General features: G+C 53.3%; 2 long non-coding RNA genes across 3 annotated transcripts in view; both read right to left on the minus strand.

Annotated features, from left to right (window-relative positions):
- The window catches only part of LOC134477427 (uncharacterized), a 29,250-nt gene extending 13,506 nt beyond the window's left edge, over positions 1–15,744 (minus strand). For both annotated transcript variants that reach the window (XR_010049501.1, XR_010049500.1), the window contains exon 1: positions 15,597–15,744. This is a non-coding gene — a long non-coding RNA (uncharacterized LOC134477427). The remainder of the gene's footprint in view (positions 1–15,596) is intronic.
- On the minus strand, positions 4,642–7,377 carry LOC134477426 (uncharacterized). The gene is made up of 2 exons (XR_010049499.1): positions 6,602–7,377; positions 4,642–6,460 (listed from the first exon to the last, which is right to left on the minus strand). It is a non-coding gene; the product is annotated as an uncharacterized LOC134477426 (long non-coding RNA).
- Positions 15,745–18,002: the final 2,258 nt, after the last annotated feature.

Here is an 18,002-nt window from a genome sequence, read left to right on the forward strand (position 1 = left end):
CCAGCTCCTCCCTTCACTCCCTGCCTCCTGTGCACCATGCCCTGAGCAGCCTGTCCTCTGCTCTGCCGCCCTGCCTTGGTGTCAAGGACCACAGACTGCAAACATCTCTTCCCACAAGCTGTGGGTATCAGATATTCAGTCCCAGCCATGGGAAAAGTAACAAGACAGGGATGGCTGAACGACGGAATCCAACCATAAAAAATTAAAAGAGACAGTTTTGTCTGCATTTGGGCAGAGCTGGGCTCACAAAGCAGAGCGGCAGCCACTTCTGACGGTCTGGTCTGACACAGCCTTTCTCTGAAGGGCAGCAGGAGCTGCGGGAGGGGAGGACAAGCAGGCAGAGGCAGGGGTGTGAGCAGGGTCCCTGCCCGTGCCGGAAGACCGGGTCCACGGGGCTAGAAGTGCAACATCCTTAGCTAGAGTTCGCCTTAGAGATCCTGCTGCAAATGACAGGAAGTCGCCCCTCTGATGTATTTCGCAGCTGCCCTACCCTTCTCCTTGCATCAGGATACAGCCAGTGACAGTCCCATGTCCTCTTGGGACTGGACCATTTGCACACCAGCCAGCCTTCCACCTGCCAGAACTTGGAACTCCTTGAGTGCATTCTCCAAAGCCACAGCAGGAAAGTCTCTTTGCCCTGGGGTGGCATCACCCTGAGTGTGTGTCCTGTCATGGATCCCAACCTTTCCTAGGGTCACGTGCCACATAAACTACTTGCATCCTGAGTAGCATGAGCAGGACAGAAAGTGGCTGGGAACGTGGACAGGGACCTGAGCATGGAGGAGCAGAGACCGGGAAGACACAGATATGAGCAGAGAGCTGGAACTGGCCGCTGCCTGGGGCTTCACTGCTCCGCGCACCTTCTGTCCTGACCGCGCTCACCAAGAAGCCAAGAAGCAATTGTCATGTGGCTGTGGAGCCCCCAGGATTCATGTGAGCCTAATGCAAGAGTGTCAGGAGGAGGGGTCTGCAGCAGGTGTGGGACGTGGGCCGTCTCCAGGACCGAGCTCTTTCTTTTGCAGGCCTGGATCAGTTTCCATGAATGCAGTCTTGGTAAAGCAAGTCCACTCCTAGTGTTCCGCTGCTTTGGCACGAGGCTTCTTGTCCTCCCACTTCGTGCCCTGAGCTGAGGCAGCTTGAGGCCATCCGTGGTCAAGAGTGTACGAGGACCTCCCAGCCTCCAGGACCAAGGACCTAAAAAAATTCCTTTCTTCCCAATCACCCACTCTACCATGGTCTGAAGGAACAAGAGAAAATGGACCGAGACAACCCCAGTCTTTAAGTTACCTCCAAAATGAGCCTGGTGATTCTCCTACACGGGTCCCCACCTGAATGTTTACCTGCCGTGGCTTCATCCATGATGCAACATCAACCAGGGAACAGGTCCAGCGCTGGGGATGTCAGCCCAAGCACAAAACAGCAAAGACCACAGGAGCGGGAGGTGCTTGTCTGAGTGGCTGTCCTGTGGCCAGCCTCAAGCAAAGAAAGAGCTTGGCATCAAGTAGACAGTCCAGCAAACGCACCTCCACCTGCTGGCTGTGTGACCAAGGGCAATTTCCTTAGCCTCTCTGTGCCTGCTCTGAAGTGCATCCGTAGGAGGAGAGGGGAAGCACAGCGGATGCCAAGAGCAAAGATGTGCCCTGTACCTGCACCGACACCTCAGGATGAACCAATCACTGCACACGGTAAACATGGACTAATTAAAATATATACGGAAAACAAAATGCGTGACAAAGAGCAGTGCCCAGGTCATGCCTGCCACATGCCAGGAACTCAGGAACAGGCAGTCCCTGTACTTCGCTCCCCAACTCTTTCTCTGTCATAACAAAATAAAAGATCAAGGAGAGACGCACGAGTGAAATAATGGGCATCTTCTATCCAGCATCTCTCTGCCCCCTCGCTGTGCATGATTATTTCTAGGAGGTTAATACCTAATTACAATAACACAACTCCCTAGTATCAGTGGGCCCATAAACAGAGGCCCAAGGAAAATAAAACCATTACAATCATGGCCCAGACTTAATCACTGGCTAGTGGGCTCCTCGGTGGTTTGACCAAGAGCCAGGCAATACTCAAATAATCAAAGTGCAGATGGTGGAATAGCAAATCAGCTTAAATTTAAACGGTGGCAGAGACCCAAGCTCCAGTGGGGACAAAGAGAGGAGGGGGAGAGGCCGCCTTGCACAATGCTGGAATTTCCCTGCCTTGGCCTCCCCAGTTAATTGGCCTGTAAAATAGCAGGCTCCTTAGTGAATAGTAGGCTCCGTCCTGAGAGGTCCTGGGCCTCTGCTCTCAGAGCTGAAAAGCATCCCCAGGTGCATGAAGGTGGGGACATTTTGGTCTCCATGCTGCTGGTTCCTTAGAAAGAGGAAGAGAGAGGCGGATCCACTGGGGAGGCTGGAAGACACAGGACAGTCTGTGTGACACTGCCATGCAGGAAGGGGTGATGGACCTTCAGGGAACCCAGTCCTGGCCAACACGTTGGCTATGACCTGTGAGAGACCTATCCAGCAGGCACCTGGAATCTGGCTCTGTGATGGCATCGGTGCATGGTGAGCCATTGCCTCGATGAAGGGAAACAGGAAAGGAAGCTCCTGGGGGCCCCCAGTACCAGATGGGACAAACCTAGAATCCACTGCGGTAGGCACTGTGGTTGTCAGAGCTGCGGCAGGACGTTCCCTGGAGGTCATTTCTTCCGAGTCTGTGACCTTCAACTAAAGTAAAAGCACTGCATCTGCTTTGAGTGATAAATAGCACCAAGCAGATAAACTGTCCCACTTCGGACGACTGTGTGAGCTGGTTTTAAGTGGGTTTTTCTTCCCAAACACTCGTTATCCCTGTACCTCATCTCTCATCTCATTTCCCAAGCCCCCGTCTTTGCAGAGGACGCGCGTTTATTTCAACTAGTCCTCGCCTTGAGCCATCACAAGTGTGCAGTCAGTGATGCTGAAGAAGGTCTCAAGGGCCAGCATTCGGGGCCCTCTTCACTTCGGGGAGCCTCACAGGGAGTCAGACCGGAAGGCACCGTGGTGGTCATTAGTCCGGTCAGCGCAGAGCGGGAGCGCTGGCCACGCTGACATAAAAGGAGACAGTGCTCGCACCACTGTCCCAGCTGAAGACAGTAGGAGCGCCCTTCCCCGTCTCCTCCACCTCTCTCGATGCCTGGGAGGTTGAAGCAATGGTACCAGAACCATCATGCTGGGTCACGAGGCAGAAGTCGTGTGGAAGAAGGAAGCGTGAGATATAGCTTTTTATGCAACTGTAATTTTCAGTTTGTTTCAGGGTTCCTCAAAACCGAACTAAATCTAATTCATGTGCAGTTTTAGTCAATCTTCAATGTAAGGAAGCTGAAATCCTCTGGAGTCAAGAATACATCTGCTCATGTCTACTATGGACGGAATGTTCTCCACCACAACCACCACCCCGGAATTTCTGTATGTTGAAACTCTCCCCCGCAGCGTGACTGTATTTGGAGATCCACTGCGTTCGTGGAGGTGACCAGTGAGGTCGTGAGGATGTGTCCTTACAAGGAAAGCTCCCCTGCTCTCTCCCCCAGCACGGAGGACACAGTGACAAGGTGGCTGTCTGCAAGGCAGGCAGAGAACCCTCCCCAGAAAACAGCCCTGCCAGACTCCGGTCTTGGGCTTCTCCAGGATGAGGAGAAAATAAATTCCTACACTCAGGCCACGCCATCTGTGGCCTGTCATCAGGACAGCCTGCGCTGACTAAGGCACTTCCACAGTCCAGTCCTCCTTAGAGAAAAGCCCGAGCAGTTCTTACAAGGCTTCTGGAGTTCATGATAAATAATCTCTCCAGTTGCCTTAGTGACTCCTCACAGGAATAAAATGTTCAGGACCCTTCCCAGCTGGGGCGATCTCTCCAGAACAATGTGGACGGGATCTGCCAGACACAAACCCTCTCGATGGCCCTCTCCAGCATGTGCACCCAGTGCTCCCTTCCTCTTCCCCAGTGGGTCTGGACCGTGGAAGTGCTCTTTCCGAGCGGGTTCCCAAGCTCCAGGAGGAGATAATTTTGTACACACAATTTCCAGCGATGACCTTACGGCAAAGGCCCGTGGAGACTGGGGCTGGAGACAGAGGTCAGCACACACCTCATCCTATGCCCTCCATGCCGAGGTGAATCCAGAACAATGGGAAAGTTGCTTCCCGAGTCTTGGATGGTGACTCAAGTTAGGCGCCTGTTTTGTGCACACTGAGCCATCCTTTATGCTTCTCCCAGGAGGCAGAAATGCCTGCGTCCAGGAGCTGTCACAGAGTTGCTGACCCTGCTCCAGCCACAGGGCTGGGCCCGGGGTCCATGCCGGCCATCCAGAGCCACGAGTGTCGTCAGCCACGGTGACTGCACAGGGCAGACTGAACCTCAGCCAGCAAGCCCGTCTTCCCTGAGACTTCCTGCTGCCGTATGTGGGAAGGTGGCGTCCTGTCTCGCAGGATCTAAGGGGATACCAAGTGACTGACAGCTACTGGCTACCTACTCCACCATGCTGACCTTACCTGTCCCTAACGAGGCAAGCGTGCTGGTGCAGAGGGGAAAGAAGTGTGGAGACAAAGAAAAGGGTTCACTCAGAAGAGGGGTGTTGTAGTCAGGGGTTGTACACAGAGAACAATTCAGATCAGGACATGGGGTTTATAATATTTTTATAATGGTCACCAGAAGTTAACATAGGAAAATGCAGGAAATCTATCCACAATATCAAAGACATAGATTATTTAGTCAAAAGCCTAAACCCCACGGCAATGTCCCACATGAGTCCAGATAAAAAACCAGAGCTCAGGACAACGCCTCCATGAGTCCAACTGGAGGCCCAGACCCACAAGACGGACTCACACCAGTCTCTTTTACGGATCGGTGCCAGGAAGACCCAAGGGTCAGCAGTCGAAGCCAGAAAGTCTATGCCAGCAGGATGAAGGAGCTGTGCTAGTGGGATGAGGGTTCTACACTGGAGCCGAGAAGTCACACTCACAACAAAGAGCGGGGCTGTCCTGAAAGGCACCACAGCTGTCCTCAGCGACACAGAGGCCCTGAACTCCTCCGATGACAAGCACAGTCGGGTACGTGCCAGGAAGCAGCGTGACGAGTTCATCCTGGAGACCAAGCAGCACATGTCTTCCCCTCTGGAGCCAGGATGCAATGCTTGATGTGAAGACCAAAGCTTCTCCAGGAGAACCAACAGCTCAGACAGCAGCTCGTAGGAGAACCCACAATGCCTCCTTAACGCCTCAATCCCTCTCAACACCTCTCTTCTTCTCCGCCTATTTATCCTGGCAACCCTCCTCAGGTGGAGCATCTTCACTCAATGCATGCTGATGTAATCCAGCTGGCGATAAGTTGACCACCAGTTCTCAATCCATAACAAAGGGTCAGGCCTGGATCCAGCTGTACCTGCTACTTACCTTTGAATTTGCAAGCTACATGAGCCAACAAATTTTTCTTTTCCCTCACACTAACTGGACCGGAGGATTTGTTTCACCTCATTTTGTTTCTATTATGTAAGCTATGATCTTCTGCAGGACACGGTGGCGCTCTCCACTTGGCCAGGGCCTCGTTGGACAGTAGCCTCCCTCAGGCTCCTGGGCAGAAGATCATCTCGCTCCCTTGTCTTCTGCCTGTGCAGTCCCAGTGACACCAGGTGTATGACCATACCAACTGCCCTGTCTGAGCCCCACACTCCCAGCAGGAAGTACAGCACAAGGCCACCGTGGAAATCTATGTCCCTGCACCTGCGAACTCAGTCCCCGGGGACCCAAGCTGGGTCAAATCAGGGTCTCCAAGTCCTACACTAAGCAGGAGGGCAGGGGAGGGGCAGGGCAGAGAGAAGGCCTTCCTCCAAACCACACTGTCAGATCCGGGTGCCAGCCTTGGAGAGACACAGAGATGGCATCAGTGCCTGCACAAGCACCCACCCAAGCGAACACAGAACACACACACACACACACACACACACACACACACACACACACACTTCCTGACACACTCACAGGCAAGTGTGCCTATTCCCATGTCCATACACAAGCACAGGGCACCCTCACATACACTAGCCATTACGGACACGTGCAAACCCCCACACGGACACACTCCATAGAGACACACCCACACCCCAGCAACCTGGCACCCCAAGTTCAAGGCAGTCACCCCAGAACCCATGCCTCCTTCCTCCATGGAGCACAGCGCCCAGCCTGCACCTCTCTCTCCAGTGGCACCCAGAGGCCAGCAGGGTCACGCAGGACCGGAGCCTGGTGCTTTCTGAAGTCACTGCCTTTCACAGCCTGAACAAAATCCATTGCCGGCAATGTGGAAATTCAGGGCGAAGCAGTGTGACTCAGCAGACAAGTGGGGACTCATTACCTGCTACCAACGCCAAGCAAGAAGTGACCACAAACCATCACCCGTCCACAGGATGCTTGCTACAAAAGCCCAGGCAGATTCTAACAGACCCGATCTAGAGATAACCAAAGAAATACCAGGATCATGAAGTAAGACATCCGTTACTGTAACTCACTGTGTTAACTCATTCAAAAATATTTAGTGTGTGTGTGTGTGTGTGTGTGTGTGTGTGTGTGTGTGTCTTTTTAACACTTACCCTTTGCCAGTGTAGCATTGGCTCCAGGAGCATTGTTCCAACCTTGGAACAGAAAGATGAACGATACGAGAAAGGCTGAAAACACAGGAACAGAGGAGGAGACCAGAAACAGCCCCATGAACGGGAATGCGCTTTCAGGACAAAGGGGACCATTGAAGCAGGAAGGGAGAGGAAAGATGACCCAGGATGCTGTCCCCACAAAGCTGTTCATTCACAAGGGGGGAAAATAAATCAGATGCTAGCTCACACCCCTTAGAAAAGTAAACTCCAGCTGCGTGAGATCCAAGATAAAAACCTGCACTGCGGGGCGACTGCAGGATGGATGGATTCAGACACCTCAAGGCCAGGGGAGATGGCCCCTCCCCTCCCCCAGCTCGCACACACCCTGGCCGCCCTGGAAGTGACCGCAGCGTATTTCAGGCCCCATCTCGAGCACTGCGCTGGGCGCGGAGAGGTGGAAGGACTCTCCGCAGTCTGGAGAAGGGAAGAAGCCTTCCTGCTGCTGGGCGGGCGGGTGGCAGTGCTCAGAAGCCAGGAGGAGGAAGAAGTCCTGTCACATGAAAGCCAACACGTGAAGCTAAAGGACAGACGCTGCAGACAGCCTTGCACTTTCCAGGAGGGAGGCCAGACACAGTCCCGATGGCGTCACATCACACCTGCAGTTTTGTGGCACAGTGGGCGGTGGCCATGAAGGATGGTACACGTTACACACACCGCTGCGGAAAAACCTCCAAGATACAGAGCTAAGAGTCAGCAGTGAGTCACCGGAAGGCGAGACAGGGAGAGGCAGGGAGAGGCAGGGAGAGGCAGGGAGAGGCGGAGAGCACGAGAGGCCCCATGTTTGAACCACGCTCTGCAGCATTGCAGAGATGGCCCCACTCCCACACAGCAAGCGTCGGTGGTCAAATTAAACCAGGAGAACCAGGTTGGGGGCGCTCAGCCTTCCGGTTCCACCACGAATGCGTGAGACAGCTAACCCGAAGGGTGGGCAGGGCTGTTTCAGCTCGGCTCCGGGGCTCTCAGGCCCTGGCCACTGAGCTCCTGCCCTCGAGCCCGTCGTGGGGCACCACAGGTGGAGGGGGTGACAGAATGGCTCCTCCAGAACCAAGATGCAGCGGAGAGAGAAGGGAAGTGGAGGGGAGTGGGGTTCCAGCACCCCCTCACAGACTGCTCCATGCTCCATGTCGCAAAGTCCACCCTGCAACCCCCCCCAGTAAAAGTGCTATGGACTGGGGCCAAAGCCCCACCCCTTGGGCCCTCTGCAGACACTTCTCCCGGCCTCGCAGTGGAGAAGGCAGGACCTCAGCGTTCCAGCGTGCACAGAGGAAACGTCTCCATGGCTTTCTGCGCCTGCTATGTGAAGACCAGACCATCGCACTTGGCCGGGCCATCCTGGGTCCAGAGCTACTAGCCTGGCGACTGTGGCAAACCGTTATCAAGACAGGACTACGGCACCTGACTCCTACTAACGTGAAAGCACTAAAGAAAGGAGGTTATGAGTATGGTGACGTGTTGGTTCACCAACGCTTCTGTTGGCAAACAATTCAGTTCAGAAAAGTTCAGAAGCATTTGGCAGAATTTTGCTTTCTTTTGCAAACTCCACGTCGGCTGACAAGCACGACCCCAGCCGTCTCCCCCAGCCTGGTGGCCTGCTTACGCCTGTGAGCTGAGGCTCCTCAGGCCTGCTTGCTGGGCACCCTCTGCACGCAGGGGCTTTGAACACGCAGCTGCCTTTTAAACATCCCATGTGCAGCAACAGCCTTGGAAGGCGACAATGTTGCCTAGGGTAGTATTTTACACCTTAGGAAACTGAGGCAGAGAGGGGAAGTAACCTGCCCAAGGCCACAGATGTGGGAAGCGGCAGAGCTGGGGGCCACCTGGGTCTTTGCTCCCCAGAGCAGCGCCCACCCTTCCCACGCTGGTCCTTGCCTCGTCGTCCCTCTTGGGGTGCGCTTATTCCAAGCTGAGGCAGCACCCAGCTAAGCCTCAGATCAGCTGCGGTGTGGCCCCGGCCTTGACCCGGCAGACAAGGGGCCAGGGGTGGACTTAGTCACAGCCGCAGCCACAGCTCTCACACGGCGTCTAGACCCTGGCATCTCCCACTTCCTGTGACAGAGATAACAGCAGCTATTTTCGTCTGCAGGTCCGCTGGCACGAACTCATGCAGAGCAATAAATCTGCGAAGATGCAAACTCCTCTCGAACTGGCAGGAGTTGCATTATAAAACCCCAGAGCCAGCTATGACCAGTGGGGACCCCGCTGGGAGACCCCCAAAGAAGGGGAGAGAAGAGAAGGCAGCAGAGGGCGGCAGGCTCCCCACATCCAGGGCCTGCAGGACCAGAAGCCGAATGTGCAGACCAGGAACGGCCAGCTGGGCGCTGTGAACTGTGCAGAGGGACACACAGCCTGGTCTCTCTCCGTGAACCTCACTACAGACTTATTATGTCCCAAGAACTGTGGTAAAGATTGCTGCAAATTAGCCCATTATGTGCTAAGAACTGTTTTGGAAATTTCCACAAATTAACACATTCAGTCTTCACAGCAAACTAACTATTACCCCAGTTTTCCAGCTGAGGACACTCACACACAGAGAAGTTCGGTATGTGGTTCAAGGTCCAAAAGTAAGTGACCGCCAACAGGCAGTCTGACTTCGGGGTCACTGTTTTTGCCCACCACCTGCCCCTCCTCCCAACACAGAGAAGAAGCTGCTAGGGGCCAGGTCTGGGCAGCATGCTCGACTCCAGCCAAAAATGATCTTGAGACTCTCATGGAAACTCAGAAATCTGGGGTGTAGATTGGCAGTAGAGAGCTTCCCTAACACGCTCGAGGACCTGAGTTCCATCCCTGGCATCTCAAAACACAAACACACACATTCTTAGGGTGATCCAAACATACAGGGAATATTTGATTTTTAAAACGTGTGACGGTACAAGACACGTTGCCGTCAGTCTCCTTCATTTTGCACGCATCCCTTTGTTCTGACGCTTTCTGACGCAGCTCTGGGCGTCTCCCTCCGTGAGTGTCTTCCCCAGCTATGACCAAACATACTGTACGGTAAACACCGCTGCCAAGTGCCATCCGACAGAAAGGTGGACAATAAAAACCCCAGAGTGTGTCCTCACCCACCTCACTCACCAGATTGGCCCCAGGTAACCTGTAGCTGTCCCCGAAGTCAGAATGACCATGAAGAGGTAACATTTCAAATCCATTACAGATATCAAGGCAGCCACAACATGGAAACTAAAGACCCTCGGGAAAGAGGGCTTCTAGAATGGCCTTGGGGAGTGGTAAGAAGGGTGGGGTGCCTGTGTTCGAAGCTCGGGGTACGCTCTGAGGGCGATCAATGGCGATGGGTCTTTTCCAGAACTACAAACAGGGGAGAAGGGCGTGAGCTCCAGCTCGCCCGTCGCTGTTGCCTACCTGGAGAACGGGCTGCCCCACCCCAGCCTGGTGGGCCCCTGAGAGCCCGATACCTCCAGCCCAGACCTGTCCAACAGAACTTTCCACGGTGACCAACACGGTGACCAACACGGCCTGTGTCTGTGCCACCCACAGGTGGCCACAAGCTACACGGCACTGCTGGGCTGCTAAAACGTGGCTAGTGTGACTGAGGACGGGCATCCGAAATTTTTATTTAATTCATTCAAAATTTAAGATGCAGAGTCTCAGGTCTCTCCACAATAGCCTACCCCATGCAGGAAGATGTATTTCTTTTTCCTTTTTTCCTATTTTAGCTTGGCCCAAACTAACTTCGCAGGGTCCGAGTTTCTTTTGTTTTGTTTCCTACTTTTAATAAATGTAAAACTTCACCATTAAAAAATGTAATGTATTAAATTTATTCTCATTCACGTATCTCCACGTGGCTAGTGGCCACCGTACTGGAAAACACAAGTCCAGAGCTTGGTGATTACCTCACCTTGGTCACTTTTCTTCATCCCTCAAGCACAATATTTACACCCACAACTCGGGTGTGGGTGTAAGGGGAACAGGTTTGTATGAATTCGAGCTCTGGAAGTTTTAGTCCACAGTTGGCAGACTCTAGGAGAGAAGCAGCAAGGCAGAAGTGTCCAGCAGCGGACAGACGCTCACATCGTGGTGGCCAGAGAGTCACCACAGCAGGGTGGAGGAGAGCAGGCGGGAAATAAACTTCTCCAGGCCACGCCCCAGGTGACCACCTCTAACCAAGCCCGGCCTCCAGTCCATCAACTATGAGCTCTTAGTGGGCTAATCCACTGGAGCCCCATGAGCCAATCACCTTCCACATGCGTGGGGCATTCGGGGGACACTGCAGACCCAACCATAACTCACACCCCATGCACAACAGCCAGTCACCAAGCAGCAGGAGGGGGAGGCTGCCTGATGCCACGAGTCCACACCAGTTTCCCATTGTTGCCGCAACAAAATACCACAGCCGGAGTGGGTTCAAGAACCCAACTCCTCACCTGCCAGGCTTGGGCACCCGATACCCAGCACGCGTTTCACAGGACTGAACTCCTGGTGCTCAGGCTTGTGTTTTCTTCTGGGAATTCCAGGGGAGTTTTTTCTGCCCTCCTTGGCTTGGGGACCCTTCTTCCACCTTTAAAGCCAGCGGCACAGCATGTTAACGAACCTCTGCTTTGTCACATGATCCTCCCTCTAATAAGGACCTTGTGGTTACATTGGCCCACCAAGACAATCACCTTCTCTTAGTCACTTTCCATGTGGCTGCGACACAATACTTGACCCCGCAACTTACAGGAAACCAGGTTTGTTTGAGCGTCTCACCTCAACCGTCTTAATCATGCCTGTGAAGTCTTTTAGTCAGACAGAGTAACACACTCGAGTTTCTGGAGCAGGGAGACATGCACATCTTGCGGAGTCGGGGGATTCCTGTCACCATGCCACAGATCAGATTGATCTCTACAGCCACCTCTGCACCCTGACCTCCAGGGGTCTACCCTATGGGGGCTAGCATTGGGTAATAATCAAGGGCATGCTGCCTGCTCAAGCCTCAGGGTACCACCTGCTTCTCCACTCTGCTGTAGGTCGGGAAGCTCACAGCTCAATTCCCTCCCTGCTTTCCTCTGGTAAAGCTACACAGCTAAGCTGCCTTGAGTCACCAGGGTCTGACAAGGGTCCCAGCATGGCTCCACTAACCTTTCCTCCCACCTTCCCACCGGTTTCCTTCCTGGGATCTGCATCAGAAAATGAGGAGTGTCAGGAAGACACTGTGGGGCTGGAGAGCCAGAAGAGGTCCGCTGGTGGGTAGGACGCCATCCTCCTGAGGAGTAAAATTCGAGCTAAGACCTGAGTGATGAGAAGCAGCAGCCACACAAAGGGCTTGGGCCAAGAGTGCTCCAAGAGGAATGGAAAGGTTGTGCAAAGACCTGGAGGCTGCCACAAACTGGCTTTTATTCAAGGGAGAGAACAAGGTACTAAGATGGCTGGAGTTAGGAGAGCAAGGACAGGAGTGAGACAGACACAAGTGAGAAAGTAGAAAGCGGGGCAGACCCCAGCAAGGCAGTGAAATCACTCCCACGTGGGGACCTCAGGGAGGGTCCTACCTACAGAGAGTGAGCTGTGCCAGTGGCAGGGAACAGGCCCCAGCAAGGGATGTGGGGTGGAACGGAGAGGTCTGTCCCAGGGGACAACGGAGACTGGCTCAGGAGTTTGACACCTGATTGTCGTCAAGGAAGAGTCATCCCACTCAGGATCACCCACTATCCCCACATCCGCAGGTGTGCTAAGGGTGTCAGGCTACTGAACAGGGCACAACTCACAGGTGCAGACAATGAAATCCTCACTGGCTTCCTTCACCCACCCCACTAAGGCAGTTGACAAACTGTGCTAGGAATATGAGATCAACCACAGCCTAACTCAGATGACCTCAGGCTTCTGCTGAAGATCTGCCCATGGCTTCCCAGGCACTGGGGAAAACATTCAGTGTTAAGGGAACCCAGTAGCTGTACTGAACACATCCCCAAATCTCACTGGCTAAATCCAAAAGAGATTGTTTCCTTGCATATCTGAATTCCAAATAAAGTATCCCTAATCCAAGGGCAGCTCAACTCCAAGCAGTTTCACATAGATTTCCACTCCTTCCTTCTGATGACTCCACCATCTTAAACCAATGGCCTCCAATGGCACCATATTGAAGAAACAATGGGGACTATGGAGGTTGGCAGTTGCCATTGGCTAGAATGATCACATGACACCACACTTGCTGCAAGGGAGGCTGGGAAATGTAGTCCAGTTGTGTGTCCAATGGGATGAGGACGATATCTAACAGGCTCTGCCCTTCATGCTTATGAAATCCCACACAAGGTGACCTTTGTTTACATCTCTGCCTCCAGTGCTTACTCATCTCACCTTCCTCCCTCACTCACCATCCCTCAGCCTCCTTTCTGCCATTTATAGCAATCCTCAGCTTCACAAGTTCTTCCTGCCTTGGAGACTTTGTGTCCTTCCTAACTATTCCCGTTTCACCTGGGAGGCTCATCCCCTGGTGTCTCCAAAAAGACTGAGTTCTCCTCATGAAAGTGACCCCCCATGCCCCCGACAAACCCAAGCTTCTGGCTTTTCCCACCCTGCACCTCGACTGTGGTTTTCCCTGAACCAGTGGTATGGTCCGAATTTACACTGTTCATTTGTACACTTATTGCTTCTTCCCCCTATTAAAATGCAGACATCAAGAGCATGGCAACCTCTCTGGTGCGTTCTCCGCTGTATCCTCTACCACAGCACACAGGAGGCCTCTGCTGGATGAAAGAACCACTATTCCCAGCTCACCTGGGACTTCCCGACACAGCCTGGAGCACAAGCCAGAGGGTGAGTTTTGCATCCAGGAAGCCTACGTCAAATCTCACTTCCATGGGGCTTGGGATGGAAGTCTGCTCGCCTTTCTAGCCTCTGGGGCCCTAGCTGTGCACTGCATGTGCATTGCCTGGTCCTGGTGAAGCCTGGCAGTGAGTCTGCGAGATGCCTGGGACCTTGCAAGCCCGCAACTGCACATGCAGGGCGAGGAATGACTGTGTTAAGTTATGTGGGAAAAAGCTGACTCCTTGCCGGCCCCTGAGCCAGGGACTGCTGTGAGTGAGGGACTGTGGTGGTCACCCTGTCATGGCGGAGGGACGGCTGTCACGCCGTGTCATGGCACGAATGAACGGGGCTGCCAAGTTGAATGAGGAAAACCACGGCCTGCCTGCCTAACTTGAACTTCAAAGAGAAAACCCTTTCAGGTGAAGTAAATCCCACACAAAATCTGACCCAACACGGATAATAACCCTTCCTCCTGGCCCTCAGTAATTCCTGCCTCTACCCTCACATCCCCCAGGAGAACTCAAAACCAGACCCCAGTCAAGACTCTCCTGACCCCAAAGGGAAAAGAACCTTGACTTTGAGCTGAAGTCCTCTGATCACTCAGTCTCTAGATGCCCAGGTTCAGATTTCAGCTCTGCTCTGGGCAAGTTCAGGACCGTGGGAAAGTAGCTTCCTCTCCCCGGGCCCCAGTTCCCCCACCTGAGAAGCAGGAAGTGGGTTCCTGAACGGATTAAATGAAATGGTGTGGGGTGCTTCACTGTGCTGTGCTGCTTCTTGGCTCCCCGACATTGGAACCCTCTGGCCGGGGGAACACAGACCACTCCTCAGGGTTCTAAATCGGGAAGCAATGACTCAAGCAGGCACGGAGCAGAATTCACACCCAAGCCTACCCTCGGAGCCCACGCAGCTGAGTCCACACCTGGGCTCTGCCTGGTTAGGGCACCTGGCTTTCGTAGGTCCTGGCTAGTTCAAGCCTTGCTCTTCAGGATCCCAGAGTCACCCCACCTTCCGTCATGAATCTCTCTGCTGCCGCGGCTGGAGCTCCTTTCCGTGGCACACCCCGGGGCCCTGCCTGGCCCGGAGTCAGAGCTTTCCCTGTTGTCTACATTTCCTGTTTGTATTACTTTGCATCAGGAAGGCCATAAGAAAGGACCGCAAGTGTAGGGACTTAAGGACAGCACCTGCGCGTTCCCCACAGTCCCACCATCCAGAAGTCTGGCCTGACGTGACCCAACTCTGCTTAGTGCCCCACAGCGCCAAAGCCAGGTGCCACTGTCTCCCCTTCCAAGGCGCAGCCCGCTCCCAAGCCATCGGCCTGTCTGCAGAAGTCAGATCTGTGAAGCCGAGAGCCAGCTCCCAGCCTCCTGGCTGGCGGCCCCTTCCGTGCTCAGGCCACCCAGAGACCTTGAGGCTTCCTCAGACTTCTAACCCCACACACTCCCTTCTTCCCTCAGGACCGCACTTCAGGGTTCCCAGGTCGTCCGGAGTTCACCACTGCTGCTCTCCACACCATCGTCACTGTCCCCAACACTGCAGACTCCCTGCCACCGCGCTCCTGCCACCCAAGCCTGTCTCCCTGCCTCGGCCTTTACTTACTGCTGTCTCAAACATCCCGCCTGCTGCCGGGGTCCAGGCAAAAGCTGGTGAGGAATGAGTGGACGCACCCATGCCGTGGGTAGGTCACTAATGCTGGGCGAGTGCTAGTTCTTGTTTCTAGGGTGCCCTGCAGACACAGTGTCAGTGCTCACGCCTCATCCGACGTCAGGAGTGATGTTGTCAGAGAGGTGCTCGTGGCTCCTGTGCTGATTACGGACAGGGCACTGCTCCCTGCGTGCCAGGAGAGGACACTGGTATAGAGGACACGTCTCCTTGTCTCTACCCTTCTTCCCCATAGACAGGGTGACTCCGTCTGGTGAGACCAGCACGGGAGCACGGCACGCCATCCAGGACTTTCTCAGCCACTCTCCTGCTCCCCTCCTGCCCTTGGAAGCCCAGGCCGTTCCCTGTGGCCCAAGAGCGATGACAGTGGGGGGCAGGAGAAGGGGAGGACTGCGGCCATCAGCCCTCGCTCTGCCGGCAATGGCCATGGCCAACAGGGGCATCTGGAGAGAGACGGAGCCAGAACCTCATTCTGGCCTTAAATCCAAGCAATATTCTCATTTTTCCTTTCTTAGCAATGATTAATAATAAAGCTTACTCTTGGGCTGGGCTTTCAATACATTCAGAATCTGAAGCAAAGTGGGAGTCTTCATTACCCTGCCGATCCCAGCCTAGAAGCAAGCTTTGTGTTTTTATAATTATTCTGTGAACAGGAAATTGCCAGCAAACAGCAGCAGCCGCAGTTGCTCACTCCCCGGGGAAAGGTTTCCCATGAGCCTTCGCCTGCACCTGCAAAGCCTGCGCACCTGCGTCTCCTGCAAAGGGGCGCGCGCCACAGATCTTGTACGCAAGGCCTCGAGACACTGCAGGTTTAAACTGCCTTTCCTGGTGTGATTGACACGCGGGTACCGCGACCTATCTGGCTGCCTCACATCCCTGGACGCCCCTCCTGCGTCTGACCAAGTTCCTGTTTTCGGAGGCTCAGTGAGGTGAAGGTTACCATAGAAATCAGGTATTCACTTCTCTTGCGCTAGGGGGCAGGAATTGGACCATCTATTTGGACAAATCCCTGCCTAACTCTGACCCCGGTGCAGATCCCACAGGAGGTGCATCCTGAGAAGCGCAAGACCTCGAACATCCAGAAGCAGCCTGACAAATGTCATTAATGTCCGATTCCCGATACCAACCTCTCACACCTGGCAGGATTCAGGGCACTGTTTGCGACTACTAGAGCTGGCAGTGAAGGTCTGTTATAGTTTGGATCAAGAGCACCCTCCACAGACCTTCTGTTCCCGCAGGCAGGGCTCCTGGGGTGACTGAATCACGACGGGACACAGCTGACCGCTAAGGGAAGGTGACGTCTGTTTAGAAGCAGCGGTCGCAGGTGTGACCTGGAGGTCTCATTCCTTTTCCCTCTGACTTCCGGCCTCTGTGGTACGAGCACTTTTCCTCTGCTCTGCATCTCTCTCCTTCCTGAATCTGCAGGCCCTGGATACCTTGTCCCCGGGATACGAAAAATGACTAAGCCAGACTTGGGTAGCAAGAGTGAGGTCATTTCTGTGAAGACAGCTGGTCACGTGGTTAAGAAACCTCTGGAACTGCTTTGAGAGAAGAGTTTGGAAAGGTTTGAGGATGTCAGCTAAGGAACCCCTAGAATGCTGTAATCCAAGCTTGATGAAGCTTCTCACTGCAAATAAAAACTCAGATGACAAACCCCAGGATCGGGGAGCTTCAGGTGGGAACAAAAGTGTCCTTGGAAGTCAGGCTGCATGATGTGTTATGTCTGGCAGAAAGTTTATCTATATGTTGCTCAGGTCATGAGACTGAGATTAAAGGCCATGAACCAATTAATGTGATGAAAGAAATTTCATGACACCCCAATGCTGAGGCCATGGCATGCATTCTGGTAGTAGCTCTTGGCCACGTCTATCTTGAGAAGCAGGACGGAAGAGCAGAGCTAATAATGTGAAAAGTTTTTCTGGTGGCCAGAAAAGAAGCACCAATAAAATTGGGGCCTAGAGATTTTGACCCAAGACAGCTTAGTTGCTGAAAAGAGCCAAGTACTTTGTAAAAAGACAACAGGGAAGATGAATTGAGAGCAGTTCAGGAAGAAATAAAACCCACACTTCACCCAAAATAAAAGACTTTGCTTTGAGAGGAATCCACCTAGAAATTGTGTTCCCTAAGATTTACCTTGTAGTGCACAGCAGGTAGAGGCCTCTGCAACCAGGTTCCAGCGGGGCCTGGCCACTGCTCCGGTGGGCAGCAGACCTTGGTATGATCCACATGATGTTGGTTTTACAAGTATACAGGATGCAAAAGTTGTAGGGACTTCTTCCTAGAATTCAGAAGAAGGCCTAGAAGACCAAGCAATGTGCCCCTGAGAGGGCAGTGCATGAAGCCATGAAAATATTGCATAAAGTACAATGAAGGTCCAACGAATTTGGAGAAGCCAGGAACAGGGAATGTCTCACGAAGAAAGCCACAGGCAGTGAGCAAGTCCACAGAAAAGCCATGCCGGCTACAACCAGCAATGCTATAGAGACACGGCCACACAAATTGTTTGGCATTTGCCTCTTTTCCCAAAGTGGTGGATGTGTTGCCATGGGACTTAATGTTTGTTCTGCTGGAGACTGGACTTGTGTTGATGCCTCCTTTCTATTTCCCCTACTCTTCCATTTTGAAACAGGAATATTCTCCCTATGCCATTGTACGTGGGAGCTGTTCCACACTCTTTGTTTTTTATAGGTGCTCACAGCTAGAAGTTTGCTTTGAGTCTCAGAGGAGACTTTGAATTTGGACTTTTCGGCAATGCTTGAACTATTAAGACTTTGGCAACTCTTAGGGATGGACTAAGTGCATTTTCATAAAGAGATGGGCACGCGTGTCTTGGAAACCAGGGGTGGGAAGCTGTGGTTTGGATTGAGAATGTTCCTCAAAGGCCGTACGCAGTCATAGGCAGGGTTTTTGGAAAGTGGTTGAATCACACTGGCAATACATGATT

This window comes from Cavia porcellus, unplaced genomic scaffold (genome assembly GCF_034190915.1).
Source record: "Cavia porcellus strain 051 isolate PalLab524CR breed Dunkin Hartley unplaced genomic scaffold, mCavPor4.1 scaffold_8, whole genome shotgun sequence".
Lineage (NCBI taxonomy): Eukaryota > Metazoa > Chordata > Mammalia > Rodentia > Caviidae > Cavia > Cavia porcellus.